This window comes from Schistocerca piceifrons, chromosome 10 (assembly GCF_021461385.2).
Source record: "Schistocerca piceifrons isolate TAMUIC-IGC-003096 chromosome 10, iqSchPice1.1, whole genome shotgun sequence".
NCBI classification, from domain to species: Eukaryota; Metazoa; Arthropoda; class Insecta; order Orthoptera; family Acrididae; genus Schistocerca; species Schistocerca piceifrons.
The window spans coordinates 92,104,572-92,121,763 of NC_060147.1; the positions used below are offsets into that span (position 1 = coordinate 92,104,572).

General features: G+C 45.1%; 1 protein-coding gene and 1 non-coding gene across 3 annotated transcripts in view; both read left to right on the forward strand.

Moving 5' to 3' along the window:
- Positions 1-17,192, forward strand: part of LOC124718993 — a 661,726-nt gene that overhangs the window by 565,235 nt on the left and 79,299 nt on the right. The gene's annotated exons all lie outside the window — the stretch shown is intronic.
- Positions 6,746-6,819, forward strand: Trnat-ugu. The gene has a single exon. It is a non-coding gene; the product is annotated as a tRNA-Thr (tRNA).

Here is a 17,192-nt window from a genome sequence, read left to right on the forward strand (position 1 = left end):
CTGTTGACGACTGGAAACATGTTGTCTGACCGGACGAGTTTCGTTTCAAATTGTATCGAGCGGTTGGATGTGTACGGGTATGGAGACAGCCTCTTAAATCTATGGACGCTGTACATCAGCAAGGGACTTTTCAAACTCGTGGAGATTCTGTAATGGTGTGGGGCATTTGTAGTGATACGGGACATCTGATAAGTCTAGATACGACTCTGACAGGTGACATGTACATAAGCATCTTGTCTGATCACCTACATCCATTCATTTTTTCTTGATACAATAATTTACCAACAACCGTATGTATTGTAGAAATTTATTTCATGAACTTCTTATGTGCTACCAGTTTAGGCATTACATTGATGGCATCTTCAGGCTCCACACGTCATAGTCGTAAAATCGCTATACACGGTAGGAGCCATATAACCGGATCCGTGAATCAATCGTCCTGCAACAGCTCTCGGTGGCCAGGCGACACAGACTCTGACGTGTGGGACCTGAAGATGGCATCAATGTAACGCCAAAACTGGTAACACATAAGGACATAAAATAAATTTCTACAATACATATGTCTGTTGGTTTATTATTGCATCAAGAAATACATGCCAACCGTTGTCCCATGGTCCATACCGGATCAACAAAGGTTACATCCATTCATGTTCATTATGGATTCCGATAGACTTGGGCAATTCCAGCAGGACAATGCGACACCTCACAGGTCCAGAATTGCTACAGAATGGCTCCAGGAACACTCTTCTGAGTTTAAACACTTCCGCTGGCCACCAAACTCCCCAGACATAAACATTAATGAACATATCTGGGATGCTTTGCAACGTGCTGTTCAGAAGAAATCTCCAACCCCCTCGTATTCACACAAATTTATGGACAGCCCCAGCCGGCCGCGGTGGTCTACCGGTTCTAGGCGCTCAGTCAGGAACCGCGCGACTGCTACGGTCGCAGGTTCGAATCCTGACTCGGGCATGGATGTGTGTGATGTCCTTAGGTTAGTTAGGTTTAATTAGTTCTAAGTTCTAGGGGACTTATGACCACAGATGTTGAGTCCCATAGTGCTTAGAGCCATTTGAACCATTTGGACAGCCCTGCAGCATTAATGGTGTGAGTTCCCTCCAGCACTACTTCAGACATTAGTCGAGCATGCCGTGTGTTGCGGCATTACTGCTTGCTCGCGGGGGCGCTACACGATATTAGCCAGGTGTAGCAGTTTCTTTAGCTCTTTGTTGTAATTATGCAGGTACGCTCACGGTTGTGGGTGGAAGTTGTCTGCGAAATGTGTAGGGAAGATAGTTAGCAGTAAAGAACTAATAAATTAAAAATTCATGTGAACAGCGAAAATATTGTGAGCGATGAACTTTATTTCCTTTCATCATATAGTGGAGATTGTTAGCGAGAAAAAAGTCTGGAGATTCACGCATCGTTGACTACTTTTTCACCACTACCCCTTTTACATCTAGGCGGCTCTTATCCCCTTATCCATTCTTTTCCGATAATAAGTGATAAGTGTACAAAGTTTGGTTTAAATTGGTCCAGTGGCTTAGCAGGTGTTACTGAAACCTTCTTCGTGAATCTGTGAGAGCCATATCAAAATTCCTACTGTAGTTCCTGAGACCATCCCGAACATACGAGGCAGGTGACTTTGATTTATATACTGTGTTGGGCTCATGTTGTGCGTTGGTTTAAACCTTGGTTCCTATTGTGTGTTTGGTTTCCCGCGGTTATTGTGATTATAATGTTGTTCGCTCTCTCCGTGAGAGGCAGTAGCGATGTGTATCGATATTCGCACCTTGTACCATCTTTGGTCTGCTGCTTATAGTTTTCGGCTGTGCTGTGTGCGAGTGGCGTGGAGGAAATCTCCACAGGGCATAGTTTGGCTTGGACTGCTGGCAGTCTCTATGCAGTGTCGAAGTGTGTGGGGGCTGTTCCCATTGCTACGAGGTCCGTGGCTCACCGACCCGGGATACGAAAGTTGAGTTTGGATTTAATTTATCAGCAAGTAAAGACTGTTCAAATTGTGCTGTCTGGTTCTCGTTGTTGGGACATTCCTGCGAGCAACAACGTGTGTGTTCGAGTTGCCGAAGGTTTAGCCACCATCTGGTGAATTCTAACTGTATTTGGTTATTTGCAATTGAAGTGCACCAGCGAAATTTTCTGCCTTGTCGCCGTTAATGCTGCGGTTACCTGCCCTGGCCGTTGACGTAAATTCAGGCAGTGTCATTTCCTCAGCGTGTTGTCGCTGTCCAGCACAGTGTGTAGTTCGACAGCTTAATGTATACCTGGTTGTGGGTGTCCATGCCTTTTACGTTTGCATTGAACTCCCGGTTGTGTGCTGGTCGAGTGGAGCGCAAGTTACCTTGTGGTGGGTCCGTTGACTGTCTGTCTGTTGGTTGGGTTGTCGACGGATCCAGAATGGTTGGGCCGACTGCCTGTATCACCTAAGTGATCGTTAGTATTTCAAGTGCTGGCCGACCCCCGAAACTTCTGAGCTCCGTTAGCTGCACTGCCTTTTCTTATTTTCTGTTGTGTGTATTTGTATGGCTCATAGCCGATGGTTTTGAATTAAAATTGAATTGTTTTTAGTGGTGTTTTAAGTAATGGGGCTTCAGCCGTTTTAAAATTAAAGTTCATTGCTTGTCAAGTATTCGACTGTTTGGGGCCTTCAGCCTGATTTAAGATAAGGCTGTGTTGTTTAAATTTATTTTACCTTGAGTTTTAAGTCGTGGCTCCTTCAGCAGTTTTTAAATTAAGGATCTTTGTCTTTCGAGCATAGGACTGTTTGGGGCCTTCATCCTAACTGAAGATAAGGCCTTCTGCCTTGTGTTTTTGTATTTAATTTTACCTTGAGTATTAAATCATGAGCCTTCAGCCGTCTTCAAATTAAGGTTGTTGCTTTTCAAGTGTTAGATTTTGGGCCTTCAGCCAAACTGTAGAACTTGGTTAACGCGAGGCCTTCTGCCTCCTACATATTGTTTATGGCGTCTGAATGTTGGCAAGACAGCCAAGCCACTATGATTGGTAGCCGAAAAGCACGCGTTAAGCTCACGCAGGCTGGCGTTAGGTCTGGAACAGGACAATATAATTAATATAGCCAATAAGTTACGTTGCTGCTGGAATACTTAACTTTAATCCATAATTGGTGAACATCGGTCTGACCGTACATGCATCACAAGATAAATAGCAAATGATAATGGCGCCTTGCTAGGTCGTAGCAAATGACGTAGCTGAAGGCTATGCTAACTATCGCCTCGGCAAATGAGAGCGTAATTTGTCAGTGAACCATCTCTAGCAAAGTCGGCTGTACAACTGGGGCGAGTGCTAGGAAGTCTCTCTAGACCTGCCGTGTGGCGGCGCTCGGTCTGCAATCACTGATAGTGGCGACACGCGGGTCCGTCGTATACTGCCGGACCGCGGCCGATTTAAAGGCTACCACCTAGCAAGTGTGGTGTCTGGCGGTGACACCACATACTGTAGTGTTTGGCCGAATAAATAAATTTATATGTGTTCGAGTGTAACTGACGTTTTGGCCTCTTTCCACAATTCCAACTACCTGTCCTGTCCTGCGGGTTTCAGACAAATACGTTTGAATATTACAATCCGGTTCGGCAACAAGTAAGAGGACTGGTGGAAACTGTATTAGCTGCAGTACTCTCCCAAGTTACTCCAGGCAAACGGTCAACAAACAGGCGAGCGGCGGTAAAGGGACAGCTCCGTAATGGTCTCTGCAAGCAGGAGCGACGCCGACTGCACTAACAGTAAGTACAGCAGGCGGGCGAAGCGGGTGTGGGGCGGCTGGAGAGAGGCGGGAAGCGGCCATTAGACGGGCTAATGGGGCGGACAGGTTGCACGCGCTGCCGTCTCGCTTCGCGCCGCCAATCACATTACGCCGTTTAACGAGCCGCCAATCCTGTTAGCCGGCGGAGCAATATTGCCAACCCGCGCGGGGGCGCGCAATTCGATTTGCACTCGGGGACTCGAGTTCTCCAAACACTGTTCGTGATCTGCTCCCCAATCGCTAGATGTGTCCCTTAGGCAGCACAGAAAGGGTGTTCACAGGCTCTGGCGTCACCTCGAACCCTCAGGACCGCTCGAAAACGTGCTTAGAACAAAGCTGCTAACCCCAAAACACTGATATATGCCGCTCGCATACAAATCTCTGTGTGTCTATTGGGGCTAAAAACACACATACGACAAGGGAAAAAAGTCACTACGCCTAAATATATGTAGAGTAGCGTCTTTAATTCGTAATCAAAACGTCCTCGGTCCCGGGTTCGAATCCCACCGTTGCTTAAATTTTGATTAATAATCAGCATAAGCGGCCGAAGACTTCAGGCATAAGAATTCACCCTCATTCTGCCAACGGCCTTGTCAAAAAGGATGGAGGAGTGGACAGAGGTTCAGGGCACACTCTTGTCCTAGGGGTGGGAAACTGCCCCTAAAGGCGGAAGAATCGGCTATCATCAACGGCACGAGGATGCAGAAGGCAATGGAAACCACTGCATTAATGACACATAATGTGTATCCACAGGACATGTGGCTTGCAATTGAAGTCTCATGATCATTTCTCCATTGGCAAAAGATTCTGGAATAGTCCCCCATTCGGATCTCCGGGAGGGGACTGCCAAGTGCGAAGTTATCATGAGAAAAAGATTGAACAACCAACGGAAGGACAACGTTCTACGAGTCGGGACGTGGAATGTCAGGAACCTGAAAGTGGTGAGGAAACTAGGAAATCTGAAAAGGGAAATGCAAAGGCTCAATCTAGACATAGTAGAAGTCAGTGAAGTGAAGTGGAAAGAAGACAAGGATTTCTGGTCAGATGAGAAAAGGGTAATATCAACAGCAGCAGAAAATTGGATAATGAGAGTAGGATTCGTTATGAATAGGAAGGTAGGGCAGAGTGTGTGTGTTACCGTGAACAGTTCAGTGATAGGGTTGTTCTTATCAGAATCGACAACGATAGTTCTGGTATACATGCCGACGTCGCAAGCTGAAGCTGAAGATGAAGAGATAGAGAGAGGGTATGAGGATATTGAAAGGGTAATACAGTATGTAAAGGGAGATAAAAATCAAATAGTTATGGGAGAGTGGAACGCAGTTGTACTGGAAGCAGTAGAAGAAAAGGTTACAGGAGAATATGGGCTTGGGGCAAGGAATGAAAGAGGAGAAAGACTAATTGAGTTCTGTAACAAGTTTCAGCTAGTAATAGCGAATACCCTGTTCAAGAATCACAAGAGGAGGAGGTATACCTGGAAAAGGCCGGGAGATACGGGAAGATTTCAATTAGATTACATCATGGTCAGACAGAGATTCCGAAATCAGATACTGGATTGTAAGGCGTACCCAGGAGCAGATATAGACTCAGATCACAATATAGTAGTGATGAAGAGTAGGCTGAAGTTGAAGACGTCAGAAAGAATCAATACGCAAAGAAGTGGGATACGGAAGTACTAAGGAATGACGAGATACGTTTGAAGTTCTCTAACGCTGTAGTTACAGCAATAAGGAATACCGCAGTAGGCAGTCCGGTTGAAGAGGAATGGACATCTCTAAAAAGGGCCGTCACAGAAGGAAAACATAGGTACAAAGAAGGTAACTGTGGGTAACGGAAGAAATAAGTTGATTGATGAAAGGAAGAAGTACAAAAATGTTCCAGGAAACTCAGGAATACAGAAATACTAGTCGCTGAGGAATGAAATAAAAAGGAAGTGCAGGGAAGCTAAGAGGGAATAGCTGAAGGAAAAATGTGAAGACATCGAAAAAGTAATAAATGTCAGAAGGACAGGCTCAGCATACAGGAAAGTCAAAACAACATTCGGTGAAATTAAAGCAAGGGTGATAACATTAAGAGTGCAACGGGAATTACACTGTTAAAAGCAGAGAAGAAAGCGAATAGGTGGAAAGAATAAAGCCTCTATAAAGGGGAAGATTTCCTGATGTGATAGAAGAAGAGATAGGGGATCCAGTATTAGAATCAGAATTTAAAAGAGCTTTGGAGAACTTAAGATCAAATAAGGCAGAAGGGATGGGCAGAATGTTATCAGAATTTCTGAAATCATTGGGGGAAGTGGCAACAAAACGACTATTCACGTTGGTGTGTAGAATATATGAGTCTGGCGATATACCATCTGACTTTCGCAAAAGCATCATCCACACAATTCCGAAGACAGCAACAGCTGACAAGTGCGAGAATTATCGCACAATCAGCTTAACAGCTCATGGATCCAAGTTGCTGAAAAGAATAATATACAGAAGAACTGAAAAGAATATTGAGGATCCGCTAGGTGACGATCAGTTTGGCTTTGAAAAGGTAAAGGCACGAGAGAGGTAATTCTGATGTTGCGGTTAATAATGGAAGCGAGACTAAAGAAACGAGACGTTCATAAGATTTGTCGACCTGGAAGAAGCGTTCGACAATGTAAAATGGTGCAAGGTGTTCGAAATTCTGAAAACAGTAGGTGAAAGTTATAGGGAGAGACGGGTCATATACAATATATATTTACAAAGATGGTATGTCCGAAAGAACAGATACCATCTTGGTAAATATATAGTTAAGGCTCACCGACCACTTGACCATCTTCTTCTTCTGTGCGAATGCACAAACAGAGCCCGAACACTTACGGGAATCTGCAACGTAATGGGCGGGGGCACTACGAATGTAGGGCGGGACAATACGTTGAGAATGTGGGTTTCGCGGGAGGCGTGCCAGAGATAAATCCCTGCAGTCGCACTATCCTCTGTGTCCTCGGTGGCTCAGATGGATAGAGCGTCTGCCATGTAAGCAGGAGATCCCGGGTTCGAGTCCCGGTCGGGGCACACATTTTCATCTGTCCCCGTTGACGTACGTCAACTCCTGTAAGCAGCCAAGGGCGTTCATTTTATTTCATTGTAATTTCATATACAATATGTACAAAAGCCAAGAGGGAATAATAAGAGTGGACGACCAAGAACGAAGTGCTCGTATTAAAAAGGGTGTACGGCAAGGATGTAGTCTTTCGCCCTACTGTTCAATCTGTACATCCATAAAGCAATGATGGAAATAAAAGAAAGGTCCAGGAGTGGAATTAAAATTCAAGGTGGAAGGATATCAATGGTACGATTCGCTGATGATATTGCTATCCTGAGTGAAAGTGAAGAAGAATTAAATGATCTGCTGAACGGAATGAACAGTCTAATGAGTACACAGTATGGTTTGAGAGTAAATCGGAGAAAGACGAAGGTAATGAGAAGTAGTAGAAATGAGAACAGCGAGAAACTTAACATCAGGATTGATGGTCACGAAGTCAATGAAGTTAAGGAATTCTGCTACCTAGGCAGTAAAATAACCAATGACGGACGGAGCAAGGAGGACATCAAAAGCAGACTCGCTATGGCAAAAAAAGGCATTTCTGGCCAAGAGAAGTCGACTAATATCAAATACCGGTCTTAATTTGAGGAAGAAATTTCTGAGGATGTACGTCTGGAGTACAGCATTGTATGGTAGTGAAACATGGACTGTGGGAAAACCGGAACAGAAGAAAATCGAAGCATTTGAGATGTGGTGCTATAGACGAATGTTGAAAATTAGGTTGACTGATAAGGTAAGGAATGAGGAGGTTCTACGCAGAATCGGAGAGGAATATGTGGAAAACACTGATAAGGAGAAGGGACAGGATGATAGGACATCTGCTAAGACATGAGGGAATGACATCCATGGTACTAGAGGGAGCTGTAGAGGAAGACAGAGATTGGAATACAGTCAGCAAATACTAGAGGACGTAGGTTACAAGTGCTACTCTGAAATGAAGAGGTTAGCACAGGAATTCGTGGCGGGCCGCATGAAACCAGGGAGAAGACCGATGACAAAAAAAAATTCCGGAATAAATTTGAGGGAACATACCTCAGTAACTAAGATTGCAACATCACAGGTTAATGTAAGCGCGAGATAAGCCATTGGAAATGTGATATTCGAGCACATTAATAATTTGTGGAACCGCGGGAATGTTGAATACAAGCATGTAAACGTGCAGGTCCGGAGGTCAGTTTGTAGGATGCAGTTCCACGGCAGTTGCGCTTGGTCGGTCAATGCAACGACGATTAATACTGTTCGTGGATGACGCTGTAGTTGTCGTCCAATGATGTCCCATACGTGCCTGATTGGAGGCAGATCTGGTGTTCGAGCACGCCAAGGCAACATGTCGACACTCCGTAGAGCTTGTTGGGTTACAACAGCGGTACGGCCCGAGTGTTGTCGTGTTGGAAATCAGCCCCTGGAATGCTCATTTATGCCAGCGCAACAGGTAGAATCACAAGACTGACCTACATATTTTTAGTCATGGTGCATGGATTCAAATGGCTCTGTTCACTATGGGAGTTGTAAGTTGACGATTTGTACTGGGATTTTTTCCGTGCCTGACTTGAGTGGGGACGACCGTTGGTTCGTCATTCGGTCGGTCGTCGCAGCAGACGACGTGCAACTGGTTTTCTGACCGCTTTGGGCTTCTCTGTGTTTGTGCCGACTTACACGAGGTGCATTCAAGTTCTGAGGCCTCCGATTTTTTTTCTAATTAACTACTCACCAGAAATCGATGAAACTGGCGTTACTTCTCGACGTAATCGCCCTGCAGACGTACACTTTTTTCACAACGCTCACGCCATGATTCCATGGCAGCGGCGAAGGCTTCTTTAGGAGTCTGTTTTGACCACTGGAAAATCGCTGACGCAATAGCAGCACGGCTGGTGAATGTGCGGCCACGGAGAGTGTCTTTCATTGTTGGAAAAAGCCAAAAGTCACTGGGAGCCAGGTCTGGTGAGTAGGGAGCAAGAGGAATCACATCAAAGTTGTTATCACGAAGAAACTGTTGTGTAACGTTAGCTCGATGTGCGGGTGCGTTGTCTTGGTGAAACAGCACACGCACAGTCCTTCCCGAACGTTTTTCTTGCAGTGCAGGAAGGAATTTGTTCTTCAAAACATTTTCGTAGGATGCACCTGTTACCGTAGTGCCCTTTGGAACGCAATGGGCAAGGATTACGTCCTCGCTGTCCCAGAACATGGACACCATCATTTTTTCAGCACTGGCGGTTACCCGAAATTTGTTTGGTGGCAGTGAATCTGTGTGCTTCCATTGAGCTGACTGGCGCTTTGTTTCTGGATTGAAAAATGGCATCCACGTCTCAACCGACGAAAAGAAAGTCCCATTCGTGCTGTCGTTGCGCGTCAACATTGCTCGGCAACATGCCACACGGGCAGCCGTGTGGTCGTCCGTCAGCATTCGTGGCACCCACCTGGATGACACTTTTCGCATTTTCAGGTCGTCATGCAGGATTGTGTGCACAGAACCCACAGAAATGCCAACTCTGGAGGCGATCTGTTCAACAGTCATTCGGTGATCCCCCTAAACAATTCTCTCTACTTTCTCGATCGTGTCGTCAGACCGGCTTGTACGAGCCCGAGGTTGTTTCGGTTTGTTGTCACATGATGTTCTGCCTTCATTACACAGTTGCACCCACGAACGCACTTTCGACACATCCATAACTCCATCACCACATGTCTCCTTCAACTGTCGATGAATTTCAATTGGTTTCACACCACGCAAATTCAGAAAACGAATGATTGCACGCTGTTCAAGTAAGGAAAACGTCGCCATTTTAAGTATTTAAAACAGTTCTCATTCTCGCCGCTGGCGGTAAAATTCCATCTGCCGTACGGTGCTGCCATCTCTGGGAAGTATTGACAATGAACGCGGCCTCATTTTAAAACAATGCGCATGTTTCTATCTCTTTCCAGTCCGGAGAAAAAAAAATCGGAGGCCTTAGAACTTGAATGCACCTCGTACCTTCTGAGGTTATCAATCCCCTAGAACTGAGAACTACCTAAACCTAGCTAACCTATGATCATCACACGCATCCATGCAGGAGGCAGGATTCGAACCTGCGACCGTAGCAGTCGCGCGGTTCCAGACTGAAGCGCCTAGTCGTTTAAGTCCTGCAGCTTTTGGTTTACAGACGTGCTCAGCTGAACAGCCGGCCACAATCTAACATCTCCAGGGGAAGATGTGATACAGATCATATTCTCATGCGACGGTTTGTTTCTTAGCTTTCCTCATAGAAGCAACAAGGCCGCTACGCTGAACTCGTTTGTGCAAACATAGACTAAAATGAATACCGCAATTCATAAACTATTACAGCGATGGAGTAATAACTGCGAGCGTGTTACAGTCGCGGGAGCTCGTGGGATTTAGAGGTGAGTTGAACGTTAAAAAGAGCGCGAATATGATCGCGCGCCAAAATATTTGGGAAAATTTTTTAAAGTTGCAGAGAAAGGTAGAATGAGGCAACTGATATTCTACTTTTCAGTCTGTCTTTTAAATAAAGAGGAACACTTTCGCATTTTTTGTGCTCCGATTGGAGCATTTTCTCGCTGATATAATACCAACAAAATGGAAATGATCGTATGGCGTAGGTGGCCCGGAGTTCCCGGCCGTCAAGCATAAGCCTTATTGAGTGTGATGTCACAATGGGCGACTTGAGTGTCGACAATGGAGATGACAGCACAACACCCAGTCCCTGAGGGGAGAAAATCCCCCGCCCCAGCCGGGAACCGAACTCGGGCCCCGTGTGTGGCACTCCAACGCGCTGACTATTCAGCTATTGGGGCGGACATAATACCCACAGAGCATCTGCAGGCAAATTTGAGATTTGTGACTGGTCGCGTTTGGTATGTCCACTCTTGAGCCAACGTGAAATACACGACTGGCCCTTAAAATTGCTATATACGCGAAATTTAACCGCCTCGATCCCTGAGTCAACAGATGGGGAGGTTTGCAAGACAACAACCATCTGCACAAACAGTTCGACGACGTTTGCAGCAGCATTGACTATCAGCTCAGAGACCGTGGCTGCGGTTACCCTTGACGCTGCATCACAGACAGGAGCGCCTGCGATGGTGTACTCAACGAAGAAACTGGGTGCACGAATGGCAAAACGTCATTTTTTCGGACGAATCCAGGTTGTGCTTACAGCGTCATGATGGTCACATCCGTGTTTGACGACATCGCGGTGAACGCACATTGGAAGCGTGTATTCGTCATCGCCATACTGGCGTACCACCCGGCGTGATGGTATGGGGTGCCATTGGTTGCACGTCCCGGTCACCTCTTGTTCGCATTGACGGCACTTTGAACAGTGGACGTTACATTTCAGATGTGTTACGACCCGTGGCACTACCTTTCATTCGATCCCTGCAAAACCGTACATTTCAGCCGGATGATGCACGACCGCATGTTGCAGGTCCTGTACGGGCTTTTCTGGATACAGAAAATGTTCGACTGCTGCCCTGGCCAGCACATTCTCCCGATCTCTGACCAACTGAAAACGTCTGGTCAGTGGTGGCCGAGCAACTGGCTCGTCACAATACGCCAGTCACTACTCTTGATGAATTGTGCTATCGTGTTTAAGCTGCATGGGCAGCTGTACCTGTACTAGCCATCCAAGCTCTGTTCGACTGAATGCCCAGGCGTATCAAGGCCGTTACTACTGATTTCTCAGGATCTATGCACCCAAATTGCGTGAAAATGTAATTACATGTCAGTTGTAGTGTAACATATCTGTCGAATGAATACCCATTTATCACCTGCATTTGTTCTTGGTGTAGCAATTTTAATGGCCAGTAGTGTATATGTCAGTATATCTATAACCGATTAGGAGAGTAATTACAGTTAGTCAGTTAATAGCATATCCTTAACGAAGGCTGTTGTACGCTAGCCTTGTCTGCAGCCGCCTGTTGCAGGAAACTGTGCTGTTGTGAAGAGAATTTCTCTTCGGGCGCTGCGTGTAGCGAGTTCCCTAGCGCGCCAGTTGAGCCAACAGCCCGCGGCCTGGCCTGTAAAACTCCGCGCCAACAACTCCCCCCACCCCAACGCAGGAACAACTTTGCGAAAAGTGTGTGCCCCCCCCCCCCCCCCCTTCCCTCTCTTCCTCTGTGTAGGCCGCACGCGGCGGAGATCACGGCCAGAGCAGCGAGCTTCGCCCGCCTCTGCCAGGTTTTCTGCCGGTACGACAAAACACGGCGACGGAGTAGCTGCCTCACATTACCGAGATGGATGGGAATATTTCGGAGGCAGATCTGCTTCCAAGAAGACTTGACACTTCACAAGAATGACACAGTAGAAAGTTAAATTTTGTGTGCGCGTAAACAGAACTTTGATATTTTCAACTTTTTTAGTCCTGTCTTCCTCAGTTGCGTGTAATATTACGGTATATTGATAATTTTTACTTATGAACTGTCTGACAGCAACTGAATAATACACATTTAACATCTTTAGAAAACCAACTGCCACAGACACAATAATACATTCCACATCCAACCACCCCCACAGCCAGAAACTTGCAGCACTAAGACACATGTTACATAGATTAAACAGAATCCCACTCAGCAAGAGAAACTATGAACAAGAAATGAGCACAATCATACAAATAGCTAGGAACAACGGGTATGACACACATGTGGTACACAGGCTCAATCAAAAAATAAAAACACAAATAAAAAACAAACAACATTTCCACAATACAAAAGAACTCACAAGCTGAAAACTTACAAACACACTCAACAAACACACACAATGACAAAACCACACAGAAAAGAACCAAATGGTACACCAGGACCTACACACATAAACTAACACACAGAGTTGCAAACATCCTAAAGAGACAGGGCTTCAAAATAGCATATAAGCCTGGACAAACCCTCCAATCACACCTCAGCCAGCCCGCTACCAAGAGGGACAAATTCCAACAATCAGGAATATATAAACTTGAATGTCAAAGTTGTGATGCAGTATACATAGGAATGACGTGCACGAATTTTTAAACTATATACAAAGAACATATCAGATGTTGGAAGTATGAAACAAACCATTCCACATTTGCAGAGCATTTAAAACACCATAACCATCATCCTACAAACATAGAAAAGAAATGAAAATAATGAGAATAAGCAACCATGACAAACATCTTATACAAACGCAAGAAAACTTCCACATCCAGAAAGCTATAGCAGAAAACAAAGATGTGATAAATGAACAAACACACATCAGCACAGGCTCCCTACTACACTTAATAAAGGAAATGATAACATTAAACAAAAAAACTCTTCCCCACACCATCTGAACACACACACCACAAAATACATATATATATCACACACACACACACATACACAAACGCACACACAAATGCATACACGAACAGACCACAGATACTTCAATAATTACACTCGAAAGTTTGGCAATAACATTTGACAGTCGGCAACAGAAACCAAAACATTGCACTGAAACAAGCGTTCAGTTCATAGTGCTGTGGAATGTGGGCAAAAAACCACAAATTGGCATTCAGAAGAAGAAGAACAACACCAAAAATGTAACAAGAGCGTAATATGTAAGAAATTGTCCACGCAACCTGTAAGTACAGTTCAAAACATTACTATTTAATAGGAAATACCAACCACCAGAACTGTTTATAACCTATAGGCACACTGAAAAAAATGTAAATTAAATAGCTAACATATGTACATATTTCAGGCCACTGATGATGCCTTGCAGAAAAGAAAGGCGAAACGCGTATGGCACTAAAATTGTGTTTTATTCAGTTGCTGTCAGACGGTTCATTAGTAAAAATTATCAGTATACCGGAATAGAACTTTTAATGTATCAAAGTTTCGCCAGTACCCCCACCCCCGATTCGTTAAGGAATCGCACTCCCGTGTGTAAAACATCAGTTTGACACGTCTCAGCCGACCAGTGTGGCCGTGCGGTTCTAGGCGCTTCAGTCTGGAACCGCGTGACCGCTACGGTCGCAGGTTCGAAACCTGCCTCGGGCATGGATGTGTGTGATGGCCTTAGGTTAGTTAGGTTTAAGTAGTTCTAAGTTCTAGGGGACTGATGACCACAGATGTTAAGTCCCATAGTGCTCAGAGCCATTTTCACCATTTTTTTTTTTTGACACGTCTCTACATCTACACGACTTCAATTCACAGTTAAGAGCCCGGTGGAGGGATCATCGAAACACATTCACATAATTTCTCTACCGTTCCACTCAGAAAAAAAAATGGTTCAAATGGCTCTGAGCACTATGGGTCTTAACAGCTATGGTCATCAGTCCCCTAGAACTTAGTACTACTTAAACCTAACTAACCTAAGGACATCACACAACACCAGCCATCACGAGGCAGAGAAAATCCCTGACCCCGCCGGGAATCGAACCCGGGCCCGGGAAGCGAGAACGCGACCGCACGACCACGAGCTGCGGACCATTTCAGAATAGCGAGCGCAAAAAACGAACACTTAAATATTTCCCTGCGAGCTCTGATTTCTCTTTATGTTATTATGACATGTGTAGGTGGGCATCAATAAAATATTACCGCATTCGGAGAAGAAAGTTGGTGTTTGAAATTTCATGAGAAGCTCATTCCAGAGTGAAAAACGCCCTTGTTTTAAGGAGTGCCGCCCCAATTCACGGATCACATACGTGGCGTTCTTTCTGATCCACCAGGTTAGCCGAGAGCGCTAATGCGCTGCTTCCTGGACTCGGGCAGGCGCGCCGGCCCCAGATCTCAATCGCACGGCGGATTAACGACGAGGTCCGGTGCGCTGGCCAGCCTGGATGTGGTTTTCCGCATCCCACTAGGGGAATACCGGGCTGGTCCCCAAGCCGCGCTTCAGTCACACGAGTCACAGATATTTGAAACACATTCGCACTATTTCGTGATTTACACTAGATGCAGACAGCCAGGGTACACCAATCCCCTCACGGTGTGTATGGGGTGGTGGCAGGAAGGGTATCTGGCAACCCCTTAAAATTAACCACAACAAATCCGTACTTAACCGTGCCAGACAAAGGCAGTAGCAAAAGAAGAAGAGCTGTGGCGTTCTTTCTCCAGTTTCGCGATAGTACAAAACGAGCTGCACTTCTTGGAACATTTCTGATTCCTTCCATCGATCCTATCTGACGCGGATCCGTCCGCAGCTTGTAGTCTACTGGATCACGGGGCCCGGGTTCGATTCCCGGCTGGGTTGGGGATTTTCCCCGCCCACGGACTGGATGTTTGTGTTGTCCTCATCATTCGCGAAAGTGACGATATTGGACTGTGTAAACATTAGGAATTTGTACGGTCGCTAATAACCGCGCACTTGAGCACCCCACAAACGAAACATAATCATCAGAAGCGGATCCCATACCGCATAGCAAAAGTCCACGTGAGAGCGGACAAGCGTAGTGTAAGCACACTCTTCAGTAGGTCTAACGCGTTTCCGAAGTGTTCCACCAATAAATTGCAGTCTTTGGTTGCATTCCCCCTTGACATTATCTATGTGATCGTCTCAGTTTATTTCCAATTGTAATCTCTAAATATTTAGTTGACTTCACAGCCTTTAGATTTGTATGAGTTAACGTGCAAATTAAATTTAGAGTATTATTCTTACTTCTCATGTTAGTGATTTCACATTTTTCATGATTTAGACTCAACTGCCACTTTTTGCACCATACAGATATCTTGTGAAAATCATTTTTCAGTGCGATTTGATTGTCTGACGACTTTAAATGACAGCCTCATCAATAAACAAAAATAGCTCTGAGCACTATGGGACTTGGCCTCAGATCTTATCGGTCCCCTAGAACTTAGAACTACTTAAACCTAACTAACCTAAGGACATCACACACGTCCAAGCCCGAGGCAGGATTAGAACCTGCGACCGTGGCGGTCGCGCAGTTGCAGACCGAAGCGCCTAGAACCGCTCGGCCACACCGGCCGGCTTAAACTTTTCCTGACCTACATGCTTAACGTCATCTATTTAATAGATTAAGTCGTTCGGGGAGTGATCAGACGTTTGAAGTTGTTTTATACTTGGGAGTTCGATTCTAAACCCTTACGACAAGAAAGGAAGAATGAATTGATTGTTCGTGTTAATAACGACCATCCTTCTCTACCTCCTTTACCGCGGTTAGCATCAGTAAACAGTCTAATAGGACTTTTCATATTGTCTCCTAAACAATTTATGTAGAAGAGCAGCAACAACAGAAGGACTATAACACTTCCGGAATTCCAGATACTACATCTCTTTTACTCGATGCCTTTCTGTCAGTTATTACGAACTGTGACCGTTCCGACAGGAAATCACGAATACGACTGAGAAATTTGATTAAAAGTCGCTTGTGAGGGACAGTGTCAAAATACTTTCGAAAATCTACAAATACGGAATGAATTTGACGTCCCCTCTAGAAAAAACTACTTCGTGAGAATAAAGAGCTAGTCACGTTTCACAAGAACGATATTTTCTGAATCCGTGTTGGCCGTTTGTCAATAAATCACTTTCTTCTAGGTGATTCATAATGTTAGAGCTCAGGATGTGTTCCAAAATCCTACTGTAAATCGGCGTTAGTGATGTGGCTCTGTAATTCAGCGGATTCCTCCTTTCTTGGATACTGGTGTGGCTGTGGAAGTGTCCCGTTTCTGGGCACGGATTTTTGGACGAGGGAGCTGGTATACATGATTGCTGACTATGGACCTGACTGGCATACAACTTGGACCAGAAGCCTTGCCTAAGTGTTTTAAGATGTTTCGCGAGAGCAAGGACATCTACTTCGAAGTTACTCCTATTGGCAGTTGTTCTTGATTTGAATTCAGGAATGTTTACTTCGTCTTCTTTTGTCAAGGAATTTCCGAAAATCCAGTTTAGTAACTCTTCCTTAGTGGCGCTGTCATCATTATCGCACACTGAAGGTATTGATTGCATCTTGCCACCGCTGTAATTTACATACGACAAGATTCTCTGTGGACTTTCAGACAGATTTTCGTCGTGGAAACTATTAAAAACGTCTCGCGTTGAATTTCGTGCTAAACTTCGAGCTTCTGTTAAACTTCGCCAATCTTGGAGATTTTGCAGGGTTTTTTCGTTGCGTCTTCAACTGTGTTCTAACATATTCGGTGTTCCATGGGGGATCAGTACCATTTCTTATTAATTTATTTGGTATATGTCTCTCAACTGCGGTCGATACTACTTCTGTGAATTCAAACCACATCTGGTTTATTCTTACAAAGTCAGATTTTAAGGAGTGTAGATTGTCTCTTGGGAAGTTATCTGCACTTTTAAATAGGTGTGTTTAGATCTCTGGCTACAACAACCTCGTGTTTAGTAATACCTGTATCTGTCAGGTTG